General features: G+C 48.0%; 1 non-coding gene across 1 annotated transcript; it reads right to left on the reverse strand.

The window, feature by feature from the left end:
* Positions 1–8574: 8574 nt before the first annotated feature.
* TRNAQ-UUG lies at positions 8575–8660 on the reverse strand. The gene has a single exon. It is a non-coding gene; the product is annotated as a tRNA-Gln (tRNA).
* Positions 8661–13148: the final 4488 nt, after the last annotated feature.

Here is a 13148-nt window from a genome sequence, read left to right on the forward strand (position 1 = left end):
CGGTGGGGCGGGGGGCGTGATGTGTCTTCTGCAAACAAGTCTATGCTCCTCTATGATTCACGGCACTTTTCATTTTGTTTATTGATGCAAAATTGCATTTGTTTTTCCATATTATTAATAGTGGCTCTCCAAGTTCAGATAAATGATTTTTTTTAAATAAGAGATAATATCTAGAGTCATATAACACTATTTAAATGGGCATGGAATCACTCTTGTCCATAAAAGTACCAGTAACTAGGTAACTGAATGGCTCACCTGTCAACCGCATGTGCCGCAGCCCTATTTATGCCTGTTGTCCCAGCTAATTATTTATGCCCCCTTTTTCCACTCCCAGAGACGTCCCAGCGCAGGCAATAAATTATACCACCGTCCTAATTATAAGCTTCTCTCAGAGCCTTTGCTCTCTTGGTGTTTCAATATATCATTTGATTTAAGATGCTTTTCAGAATCCTGTCGGCTGAGGAGGAGGAGAGGGGGGCACCCTGACCCTGAGTGCGTGGCTCTGTGCAGGGGGGGGGGCGGGCAGGAAGCGGGGAGAGGCTGGCATGCTGGGTTCACCCATGGGTTAGGTACGGGGTGCCCCAGGCTGGCCAGACACCAGACTCGGTGACATACAGTTCTCTCTAGGGAGCAATGTTCACCAAGGAACTTCCTTTCTTTTTATGAAAAGACACAAGAGCCACAAAAAAATGAATCGTTTTTGTTCCTTAAAGCTTAGTCATGCCCTTTGCTCGCACCTGTGTGCCGCCTGCAAAGTAATGGGTGCCTTCGAGGATGCAGGGTGCAAATGCTCCCACCTGCCTTGCCTCCGGGAGAAAGCGAGCTCCGGGCATCGCGGCCTGAGCCCAATCCGGAGGTCGAGGACGCTCTTACCTGCTCTGCTCTGGGAGAAGCCCCGTTTTATTTTATTTTTATTGTTTTATTTTTCTTTTTTCCAATATTTAGTTTTGAGAGAGAGAGACAGAGACAGAGTGTCGGCAGGGGAGGGGCAGAGAGAGAGAGAGAGAGGGAGAGAGACACAGAGAGGCCACCTTGACCGGTCCTCCTGGAGAACAAGTCCTTCAGAAGCTCGGTGTCACGGATCTGGCTCTGTGTGGGGGGATGCGCCCGCTGTGGACCCCAGCGCCTGGTGTCCCCACTGCCCCGCACGCCGCTGGGGACCACGGACCAGGAGTCCATCCTGCTCTGGTCTCCCAGCACAACAGTGGCCTTTATAGCTCTTCCTCCTACACCCCGCACCTGTTTATTTGCGGATTTATTTACCAGTTTATTTGAGGATTTATTTAAGCTCTGCCTGTCTAGGCTACGAGGGCTGGGATTACTTTTCCCTTATGTTTCCCTTTGGAGGCTGGAGTCCTCTGTCGTCAAAGCGCGCAAGGCTGAGCACAGAGTCAGGGCGCGTGGAAGCAGGTTGCAAAAGTGACCATAACTGTTACCTTCGCGTATTCACATTCCTTTGCCAGTGGCTTTCCCAGGCTCCCAACAAAAGCGGCATCTCCTTCTTCACATCTTGGACCTGGGCGTGGCCTTGGGCTGGCTGCGGTTGACGGCGAATTAGTACATATCACTTAAACAGAGGGTTGGGAAGGACTTGCCTTTGACCCTTATCCTCTCTTGCCCTGGAAATCCTGTGGCTGTCACCCCTGGAGAAGCACGATGATCTCGGCTCGGGTCTTGATCTCAGGGTCATGGGCTCAAGCTCCGCGCTGGGCTCCGTGCCGGGTGTGAAGCGTACTTAAAAAAGTAAACACGAATAAAATGAAATACAAATAAAGCTACTTTGGTTGTGACGGTTTGTTGTGCAGGAAAAGCTAATTGGCACATCCAATATATTGTGGAAAGAATGAAAGAGTAGTGGTCCCAGAACTTCCAACGATTTCCTGTTTTGGTGGGGGGAAAGGCTTTGGATTCTTAGCTATTTAAGATTTTTGCTGATGTCCCCTATCTCCAGCCTGTCTGGCCCACATGCCCGTCTAATCGGCATGAGACCATCTCCCATTGGCCGTCGGTGGGAACCAGAACGCATCCAGTCTTCAAACGACAGCGCACTGTCCAGATTTAAAGCTGCCGGCCATTCCATGGGCTAATGGATTATTGATCCCAATGGAGGAGACATATTTAGAAAGTGTGGAGGATTTTAAGGTGGTGTGCAAAGCTGGGTCTGAGAAAAACAGCGCGACAAAGAGGTACAAGCTTATTACTGCTTCGACTGGGATGTGGCTGATCTCAGACACAAAAGTTACAAGACGGGGTTCACAGAGGCATGACTTCGGAATGTGTGGGCCCCGCCAGAGAAACGTCTGACTTGCGGCTTCTCCGTGTCGTATTTGGGTTGAGATTTCATGTTCCTGGACCTTGGATATGTTATTTGAAGTTGAATTTACTTAGAAATTCATTGTTATTGGAAAAAAAAAACAAAAAAACCTAAGAATGCTCCTGGTTTATATTTGTTTGGGAAAAAGTACCAAATAGCCTCTGGTTTTACCCTCTTGGGTGGTAGGATACCGGTGGCTTTGAATTTTCTTTCTTGTTAAAAGATTCTGCCATGTTCTGATTTTTCTAAAGTGATTGTGTTTCATGCAATTCGATGTATTTACAAGAGCTGCGATGACGATTTTAAAAGGCAAACGTCTTTAGTCCAAATGAGACTGTGGGCCAGTCTTCTTGCGGGGACGTATTCTCTTCTCTGCCTGTTGATTATTGTAATTCGGTCTGATGGAAAAATGATGCTTTTCATTGCTGGGATTATTCCCTGTTAATTTATATTCACCCTCGCTCAGCCGCATGACTCACAGAGACACAATTTTTTTTTTTTCCCTTAAAAGCACCGAACGCATGAATCATTGCTGAGTGCCTCCATGATTTAGGGGATGTTTGTGGCAGAAATGCATGAATGAGTATGATGGCCATTTACTTATACACCTAGTCAGAAATGCAGCCGTAAATCTGACCAGCATGAATTCACAGGGACTTGATTAACATTCACGGGTGATGAATGACAGGGCATCTCCGTTTGCAATGCTCATACATGATACACAGATGTGCTTACAGGATTATGCTGACGTGACAGATATATTTTTAGTTCTATGTTCTTCGTGTATGGCTGTGAAATTGCCACATTTCTAATTGTGGCTGTTTTTTTTCCAGTTTGGAGTGAGCGCCTGCAACTTCTTTAATGGTCGCCAGATTTCAGAACACTCAAAAGAGGAGACAGTGAAATAACCATTTTTAACATAAAGCGATTTTCTCCTCAACCACTCGGAAGGGCCTCCGATTTCCTAGCCGACCTTGAACAAGTTCTGTCTCTGCACTTTGGAATCAAAATTTACCAAATCTATTCCTGTTACCCGACAGTTAAAAAACTAGCTTCTGCCGCTAATGAATTGATGTGCCTCTCGGATGTCATGGCTCATGCAGACAAAGAGCTCAGTCCTTCCCCTTGGATAAAATGAAGGAGCTCAACCTCGGGGGAAAATACATACATAAAAACACACATAAAAACCAGACCTTCCCAACTTCCTTCTCCTTGAGAGGGAGGTCACTTTTGAACTTAATCTATATTTTATTTTATTTGTTTAAGATACCATAAAAAAAAAACTGACAAAGCCAAAAAAAAAGAGAGAGATGTTCCTGGATCTTCCTCTCCCGCCCGTGCTGAAAAGTCCTCGGACCCGTTAGCCCGCTGTGGCTGTCACTCTGTGTTGCTCCTTCAGCTGCTGTCCCCTCCCTTCTTTTAGCCCCAGGGCTCCGATCTGGTCAGGGAGCCCCCAGCCCACCTGGAGGCCTGAATGAGGTCTAGTCCCAGCCATTGGGGCCCACCGGGAGCTCCTTTGTTTGTGATTGGTCTAGACCCCGAGCACGTGACCTGCTCATGGCCAATGAGACAGGAGGGGAAGTACGCCCCCTGGCGCTGGGAAACGCGCCCCTCCTTCATAAATAGAGCATCAGGGGCGCACGGTTGGCTCAATGGCCTCACAGTCTCTGGGCCGTCAGTTCGAGCCCCATGTTGGGGTCAGAGATTACTTAAATAAATAAACGTAAAAATAAAGTAGAAAATCATCACCTTCTTGCTGCCTTCCTATTCCTTCCTGCTCTGTATGCTGTCCAGGAGGACAGGACACAAGCGCCAGAGGCAGCCACGTTGGGGTCATGGGGGGCTAGTCCTTGGAAAACAGGCGACGTGCCAGGAATATAGAGTGACAGGAGGGGAGAAATGACCGCCAGCTCCTTCCAGGTCAGCCCTGAGGGAGCCCACTGCGGTGGGCGGAAACACAGCAAACAGGCACCTGTCCGCATCCCCAGAGCCTGGGAATATGCTGTATGATGTGCACCGAAAGCCAGAATGAAGACAGTGGGTGAAAGTGAGGTCGTTGAACAGGCAGCCTCAGGGAAGACTGTCCCGCATTCACAGGGTGGGTCCAGTGTCACCACAGGGTCCCTGAATGGGGAAAAGGCAGGCGGAGCAATCATCATCACTGCGGTACAACGTGAGGAAGCCTGGCCGTTGCTGGCTCTGGAGAGGAGGAGGGGCCCCAGAGCCCAGGGATCCAGGCGGCCTCTAGAAGCTGGAAAATACCCGGAATGGGATTTTCCTCCCGCTCCTCCAGAAAGGAATGCATCCCTGCAGACATCTGGTTTAAGCCCCCTGAAACCCATTTCAGACTTCTGACTTCTAGAACGGTAAGATAATACATTTGTGTTGCTTTAAGCCACTAAGTGCAATTTATTACAGCAGCAGCAGAAAACTAATGTATCCAATTATAGATGTTCAATTTGAGAACGAACGGCTAGATGAAGCCACCGTTAGCTGTTTTCTGTCCTTTCTGCTGAGTTCAAATTAATGACACGTGTTAGCATGCTCTGGCCTCTGCCAAACCCGGCGTCCTTTTCCTGTTTGCAGCATTAGAAACAAAGGCAATTGTGAGCTCCTGGAGTTTGTGGGTTTCCTTTCTGTTGACGTGCGTCCCCTGCTCAAGCTGCGTTGCCAAGCTCCCGTGGAAGGTTCAGATTGGTCTCTGAGAGGAAGGCACCGTGGGTCCTTAACTTGTCCCGGAGCCAACCGAGGGCACCCTTCTCAGCACCAGAGGTGAGCTTTGCTCTGCTGTGCACCTGACAACAGGGCTGCGGGGGGTGCAGTGGCCAGTGTGAGCCTCCCCGGGGGTGGGAGGGTCCCCAGTGCAGTAGACCCAGAATGATCTGCCCAAGGGCCTTTTGGGTTCTGGTTAAGAAAATTCTCAAGGTGGCGGGATGGCAGGAGCTGAATATTTGAAACGAGGGACACGCCGATTTCTCTGACTTTTCCTTCCCGCGTGTTTGTTTGGATTTGGTTCTCTGAAGCAAAGCCGAGGACGAGAAAATGGTCATCAGGGAGACGCAGGGAGAGAAGTTCGGGGTGAGGCGATGAGGACAGGATTGATTTCTGCAGCCTGACGGCCGCCAGTGTCAGCGAGGGAAAGCCAGGCGGTTGGATGGGGCCGTCTCTCCCTCTGACCCCTGTCAGAGACGGACAGTGGCCGGCTCGTACGTGGCACTCAGCGAGGAAGGTGAAAGGCCGAGAGAGACGATGTCAGACTGACTGTAATGGTCTCTGGAGTCCGGGGCTGAGGCTTCACCACTTTGGCAAACTATGTCGCACTGTTGGCGAATTAATTCTGGGGCCCCATTCACTAGTTAACTACGGGGCACTATTAGCTAGTTAACTGTGTGGCACTATTAACCAATGAACTATGTGGCACCATTAACTAGTCAATTGTGTGGCCCCATTGGCGAATTAACTCTGTGGCCCCATTCACTAGTTAACTACAGCGCGCTGTTAACGAATTACATGACACTATTAACTAGCTAACCAGGCAGCGCATTAGCTAATGCTAGAGAGCTGCCTGAAGTTATTACTCCGAAGTTCTATTCCTCATTACCTACCCGAGGGAACGAGTACACATGTCCATCAAAATAGGGGTCCAGGGGCGCCTGGCCGGCTCCGTCAGTGGACATGCGACTCTCGATCTCGGGGTTGGGAGTTCAAGCCCCACGTTGGGTGTGGAGATCGCTGAAAATAAAATCTTAAAAACAACCCAGGTACACAGAGTGCTTGTAGCTGCCTTGTTCATAATATCTAAAGTTCAGCGATAATCTAAATGATGAGTAACAATTGAGTGGATAAAAATATTGTGGCATATTTATACACTAAAATATTATGCTGGAGTTTAAGAGGAAAAAAGAAAAAGAATTATTGCTACACACACAGCAGCTTGAATCTTCACGAAATAATGTTGAACAAAAGAAGCCAGTGTAAAGACCAGAATCTGAGAATCTGTCTTATTCTGTTTATAAGAGGCTTAAGAACGGGTACAATGAAAACATGGTGGAAGGTACTGAGTGTTTAAAAGGGCAAGAAGGAGCCTTATGGTCTGTGTGTGTGTGTGTGTGTGTGTGTGTGTGTGTGTTCTTTTGGCCAAAACCTTCACTGGTAAATTTTAATCATTCACTATTAAAATATTAGGTTTTGGCAATGATAGTGTCACTGATTGGTAATTGACGTTTATAAATATCGTTTATGGCAGATTGAACTTATATCCCTAAGCCTCCCAGTGGGTTAAACCAGACACAATATCAGTTCTGGTCATAGTAACCAGCTATGTGCATTGCTACAATTTTTAAATGCTGCTTATTTTTTCCCTCTGTTCAACTGTTTATTATTAAGAAAAGCACATCCATATTTTTCTGGGTTTTTTTCATTACCATAAGGATTCATATGATAAGTCAGCTTTGCTGTTATTAATAAGCAATTCCCTCTGCTATGATGAGGCCACCAAGGCAAACCTCCTTCCGGAGGCGAATTTGAGGTGGGCTCGTGGCCCCTAATGAATTTTGGAATTAGAAAAGAAGCCGGCTCTCTCATCATTCCAGGACCAAATGCTTTTTGATAAGTGTTTCACATCATAAACTACGATCTTATGTCGGGCTGTCAGCAAGCTCCTCGATGCAAGTACTTTCTATGGGAAGAAAGTTGCCAAGGGCAACAAATGTGCTTTGTGCAGACATTTCAAAGTAGGACCTTCTAATTGCCGGTGGGACCCTGAGAATCCCCACCACGGGGGCGCCAATGGACGTGTGAGTGAATTACAACATTAATTCAGCAAGCCCAGGTAGCATAGTTACAAATGCCAAGACTGTAAACGTGATGATCTTGGGCGAGCCCTTAACCTCTCTGCACCTCATCTGTCTGAAATAGAAAATGGGAATAATATCCACCTCCTTACATTATTATGAGGACTGAACATTTTTAATATCTATTAGGTGCTTATCACCATTCCTGGCACAGACTCTGTGCTGGGGAAACTCGTTACGCAGCAATAGCACACTGATACAATTGTTAGCTGCTGTCGTTGAGATAATGGAGGTGGCGTGGTGGCAGGTGGAATTATAAGTGACCCTCACCCTTGTATAATCCCTCCCCTTGTGAGTGGGTGGAATCATTTGAGGAGATATCACTCCCATAACTGTTGCATTTTCTATGACAAAAGGGGAGATTACCCAGGTGGTCTAATCTAATCACACGGGACATTTAAAGGCAGAGCTTTCGGTGTCTGGCAGCAAAAGAGGAGGTCAGAGGTTGCATGCGGGGGGAGGACTGGACACACGGGCACTGGTTTGAAGGTGGAGAGGGGCCCTGGTGGACAGCTAACTGGGAAACAGTTGGATGAGGCCATCCATGGATGGCCAATGGAAAGCAGTCCAACCACCAGAAGGATATGATTTTAGCCAAGAACCAAAGGTGATTGGAAGCAGATTCATCTACAGAGGCTGGAGAAAAGAGCCCCACCGGACCAGCACCTTAATGGTGACTTTGGCTTCCCTGAGCGCGGAACCCACACGAGCCTGCTGGCCCTTCTGAGCGACAGTATCGTGTGACCATGAATGAGTGTTCATTTTAACCCCGGATTTCACGGTGCCATACTGGGAATTAGCTATGCAGCCATCGGAAAACTAATATAGTGATCAGGGAGGGATCAAAATGATACTTCATAATCGCTGATGCACACGGACCAAACACTACCTACCGGGCAGTGGGATAAGTGCCCTGCTTGATCTATCTTATTTAATCTCGCCACAACGCTGTAGGGTGGATTCTCTTACCACTATTTTGTACTTGATGAGCTCAAGGCACAGATAAGCCGAGTCCCCTGACAAAGGTCACACGGTTCAGCATGTAGGTGAACTGGGATGGGATTCAAAGCACATCAGACACGGGGTCACATTCCCAACCACAGGGCAACAGGGCCCAGTTGTCATCTTTACGGGAACTTTAAGTCCATAAGGACGAACACAAGAAGCATTAATTACGTGGGGCATTTGAGAAAATGTGACAGGTGTTCGGAAAGGTCTGGGGCTTTTCTTAGGACACTTGTAGAAGAATGTCTTAACTTGGGGGAAAATGTTTCTTTTTAAAAACATTTTTTTAAGTACTTATTTATTTTTGAGAGACAGAGAGAGACAGAGCATGAGCTAGGAAGGGGCAGAGGGAGGGAGACACAGAATCCCAGGCAGGCTCCAGGTTCTGAGCTGTCAGCACAGAGCCCGACGCGGGGCTCGAACCCACAGACTGGGAGATCAGGACCTGAGTCAAAGTCAGGTGCTTTTACCGACTGAGCCACCCAGGCGCCCCGGGGAAGAATGTTTCTAAGGAAGTATATTTCAAACAGCAGCTTGAAGGACCACTGTAAGAATTGTTGTATTTGGAAGTTCTCATTTTGAGGATCGACGAAACCCGACTCCAGCCTCTGGGTGCCACCTGCCGGGGTCCAGCTCGTGGTTTTAGTAAGAGGCTGTGTTTCGTTTCCTAGTTGTTACCAGGAAGTATCTCTTTTAGCTGCTTGAGACTAATTTAAAAAATGATGACCTTGAGGGAGAGACATCGATGACGTTGTGGTGCCAGAGAACATTCTAGTGACCTCTTGGCGCCTACTCCGGCCACTCGCGTGGCTGGGTTCAGTTAGAGGAAAACCGGAGGATGACTGAGTCACTAAAACATGCAAGTTCTGCGAGACCAGCCGCACGGGAAGCAGCAGACGAGGCGCGGAACGGCCATTAGCGTAATCACATTGTAAGCAGTGGACGAGTTTCCGGAAAACCAATATCATTATCACATGAGTGTCCTTCAAGTGAATTGTAATTGCCGTGTAGAGTCGTTTTACATTTAATTGAGAAATTTATCTTAGTTGTATACTTCCATCAAGGCGATAAGCGTGAGGAATCTACTCCGTATTTTAGGGGGGTTCCGAGTTTCGCTGATGTTATCACAGGAATTTCAGGGAACACTCGGGATGAGGGTTGGTTCTCGTAGGGGGATACTTATGCACTCGTGAAGGTCGAGGAACGCGGCTGAAGGCGCGGGTCAGCGACATCAGGGCGGGTGTGTGGTCACGTGGGACGTCAGGCCAGCTTCCCACGTCGCCCCCACGACTGGCAGATCTATTCGCTCAGTGGCTCCCACGCTTCCCTGCGCATTCACATCACCCGGAGAGATGAGAACGAAATCTCCCTAGTACCCCAAAAATATAAAGGTGATTCCCCTACCGATATCTTCAGGATTTCTAGGTGGTGGAAGCCAGGCATCAGTATTTTTATTGTATTGTATTGTATTGTATTATATTTCATTCCATTCTCTTTTTTTTAACGTTTATTTACTTTTGAGAGACAGAGCATGAGCATGAGCAGGGGAGGGGTAGAGAGGGACACACAGAATCTGAAGCAGGCTCCAGGCTCTGAGCTGTCACCACAGAGCCTGATGCGGGGCTTGAACTCACAAACCTCGATGACCTGAGCCGACGTCGGAAGCTCAACCGACTGAGCCATCTAGGCACCCCATCTAGTCTATTCTATTGTATTCTATTGTACTCTATTATATTCTATTGTATTGTATTCTACTGTATTCTACTGTATTCTATTCTATTCTATTCTATTCTATTCATTTATTTATTAAAGTTTATTTGCTTGTTTTGAAGGAGAACAGGGGCCTGTGCCCCCATGAGTGGGGAAAAGGGCAGAGAGAGGGAGAGGGAGAATCTTTAGTTGCAGGGCTTGATCTCATGACCCTGAGACCACGACCTGAGCCGAAATTAAGAGCTGGACCCTCAACCGAGGGAGTCATTCCAGGTGCCCCTTTTATTTTATTTTTTAAAAGTTTATTTATTCCAAGTAATGTCTACGCTCAACGTGGGGCTTGAACTCACGACCCCGAGATCAAGTGTCACATGCTCTCCGGACTGAGTCCCCCAGGCGCCCCAGCGTCAGTATTTTTGGTGGAGGTGATTCCAGTCTGCTACAGTTTGGGGGAACCATGGTATTAACTCCCTTTTTCATTACTAGTGGAATCTGTTTTACTTGGGGGTCCGTCCTTTCCACTCAGCCGTGTGACACAGCAACGCTGAGCCCGTCCCCAGGGCCAGGGCTGCATAAGCAAATCGGGGTCAGGAGCCCCCCTGCAATGTTCACTGCTCCCGAAATAACCATATGACCTAGGTCGGCCCGATCACATGCTAGGAACTTTGACTTCGTGATCCCGTGACGAGGAGTGGTTTTCCTGTTTCCGTATCTCTGCGCTCAAGGAACCTGAGCTCAGATCTGCTCTACTCGGAATCGGGGTCCTATGTAGACATTGCCCCGCTGCTCAGTCCACCAGCTTGACGTGTTTCCGGCCTCAGTTCCTCTCCCGGTGCAAGACAATACACTTCCACGGTGCTCACCCGGGGCTCAGCGGCCATCGCCTGCCCGGCTCGTACACCAGAGTTGCCCTGGCTCATCTGGTGTTGGGCTTGACATCCTCTGAGTTGCCAGAAATGCTTGAGATGAGCTGCCCTGTCCCCCCCCCCCCGCCCCCATCCTGGAGCTTTGAGACAAGACCAGAAAGCGTGCTTTGGACGTGTGCTCTCTGAAAGCCGACGTCTTCCTGTATCCGATGAAGGAAGAAAAGGAACAGGTAGAGGCTGATAGAAGCAAAGACTCGCTCGTGCAAAGCAAGCAAGTGTGGAATTATCTCTGCTTCTCCCGCGTCCACCTGCTCACTGACCAGCACGCAATGACCGCTACAGCTAAGCTGGTCCTGATACCTTGCTCTGATATGAAATGCAAAGAAATATTTTTAAAAATTTTCTTCATTTATTTATTTTGAGAGAGAGAGAGTGAGTGAAGGAGGGAGGGGGCAGAGACAGAGGGAGAGAGAGAGAATCCCAAGCAGGCTCTGCACTGACAGCCCAGAGCCCGATGCGGGGCTCGAAGTCTGGAGCCCTGAGATCAGGACCTGAGCCGACCAAGAGTCGGATGCTTAACCTACTGAGCCACCCAGGAGCCCCGAAAGACACATTTTTGAATGTGATGATACTGTGTATACTTCCCCGGAAAAAGAACAAGCCACGCTCCCTGGCCACATGAGCGTCTCCTTCTGTTGTTGCTTTTGCCTTGGGGTGTTTGAAAATGGCTTGAAAATGTTGGAAAATGGCTTGAAAGTGTTTGAAAATGGCTTGTAGCAGGTAAGTGGGAGGCTGATTTCAAGTACGGGCTGCTTTTCGGCATTCTCAGATACGTGGAATCCATTAACGAACCTTCTGTTTGTAACTTGAAATTCTTTCTCATTAGAAACACTCTCATGTTCATTGTGGAAATATCTTTGAAATATAGTAAAGTGGAAAGAGGAAATAAAAAAAAAATCCCAACAACAAACATAGCCCCTGTTCAAATTTCACTTTATTTACTTCTCGTTTTTACGTCAGTCATATATAAGCTGATATCACTATGTATGCCTTTAAAAAGCTAACTCACGTTTTATTTTAATGCTTTAAAAATGTCCTTATATCCTGCTTTATGACCTCAGTATATTCTGAGCACATCCCTATACTAGTAAACACACTATTTTAAAATTAAACCATCTGTATCCAGTTGTCTATTGTGACCTGCATCCTGGTGGACTTTTAAACAGCTTTGCACAGTTACCCCTGATCGGCAAGCGTAACAGTGTCCGGGAATTGCGAAGTTCTGGATTCAAATCTAGTGGGACTTGGGACATGTTTGCAACGTCTGAACTCACGGCTTCAGACTCACCTCCAGTGTATGCCCAGCGGCTTAATAACCTTTGGATCGTGGTGCATAGCGATCATCACGATAATAACAGCAGGTGTTTGCCACTGCCCCTGACGTGTGCTAGGTATTCCTTTAAGTACTCGACGTGAGTTAGCCCATCTAACCATCACCCTCCATGAATAGATCACGATCTCCACTCCACGTGTAAGCCAAGAAGCAGAGAGCTTAGATGATTTAAGGTCGCAGAGAAGTAATAGAATAAAGATACAAACCCGGGGAACTGGCCTCTGAAAGAAGCCCCTTTTATTTTTACTTTTAACGTTTACTTATTTTGGAGAGAGGAGAGAGAGACAGAGCGCAAGCCGGGGAGGGACAGAGAGAGAGAGAGAGGGCGACACAGAATCCGAAGCAGACTCTAGATTCTGAGGGGTCGGCACAGAGCACGAGGCCCGAGGCCCGAGGCGGGGCTCGAACTCACGGACCAGGAGATCACGACCGAGCCAAAGTCGGACACTTAACCAACCGAGCCACCCAGGCGCCCCTGTAAGTAACCCTCTTAACAACCCCACTGACACGGATGGGGTTTTGGAGTGGTGGGGGTCCAGAGCCGATGGCCAAGAAAGAATTCTTGAAGATGTCTTTGGCGCAAAAAGGTGACTTTATGAAAGCACGGGGACGGGACTTTGGGCAGAGAGAGCTGCACTGGGGTCCTGACGAGTGACTGGTTACATACTATGGAGTTGGGGGAGGAAAAGACAAAAAGGAGGCCTCCAGAAAGACTTTGACATGCTAAGGAAAATGCAAAAGGTGCCAGGCGTGTTGGTGTTATCAGGCTTAGGTTGTTTCCCCTCTGGTGAGGCATTAACATCAGGTCAGGAGGGGGTTCCTGGGGAAATGCTAGACTCCGGATTTGCCACAAGTATTTGCCAATGGGCTGCAGGTGATAAGAAATTTAATTTTATCTGCCATTTCCTTCTTGTCTTTGTTCCCACATCACGGTGGAGGGGAGGGTGATGTTGGGGCTCCCGGAAACGGAGTCCATAGGTTTCTGGAGATGAGTCTATCGATAAGAT

Source organism: Lynx canadensis, chromosome D3, assembly GCF_007474595.2.
Source record: "Lynx canadensis isolate LIC74 chromosome D3, mLynCan4.pri.v2, whole genome shotgun sequence".
Taxonomy (NCBI): Eukaryota; Metazoa; Chordata; class Mammalia; order Carnivora; family Felidae; genus Lynx; species Lynx canadensis.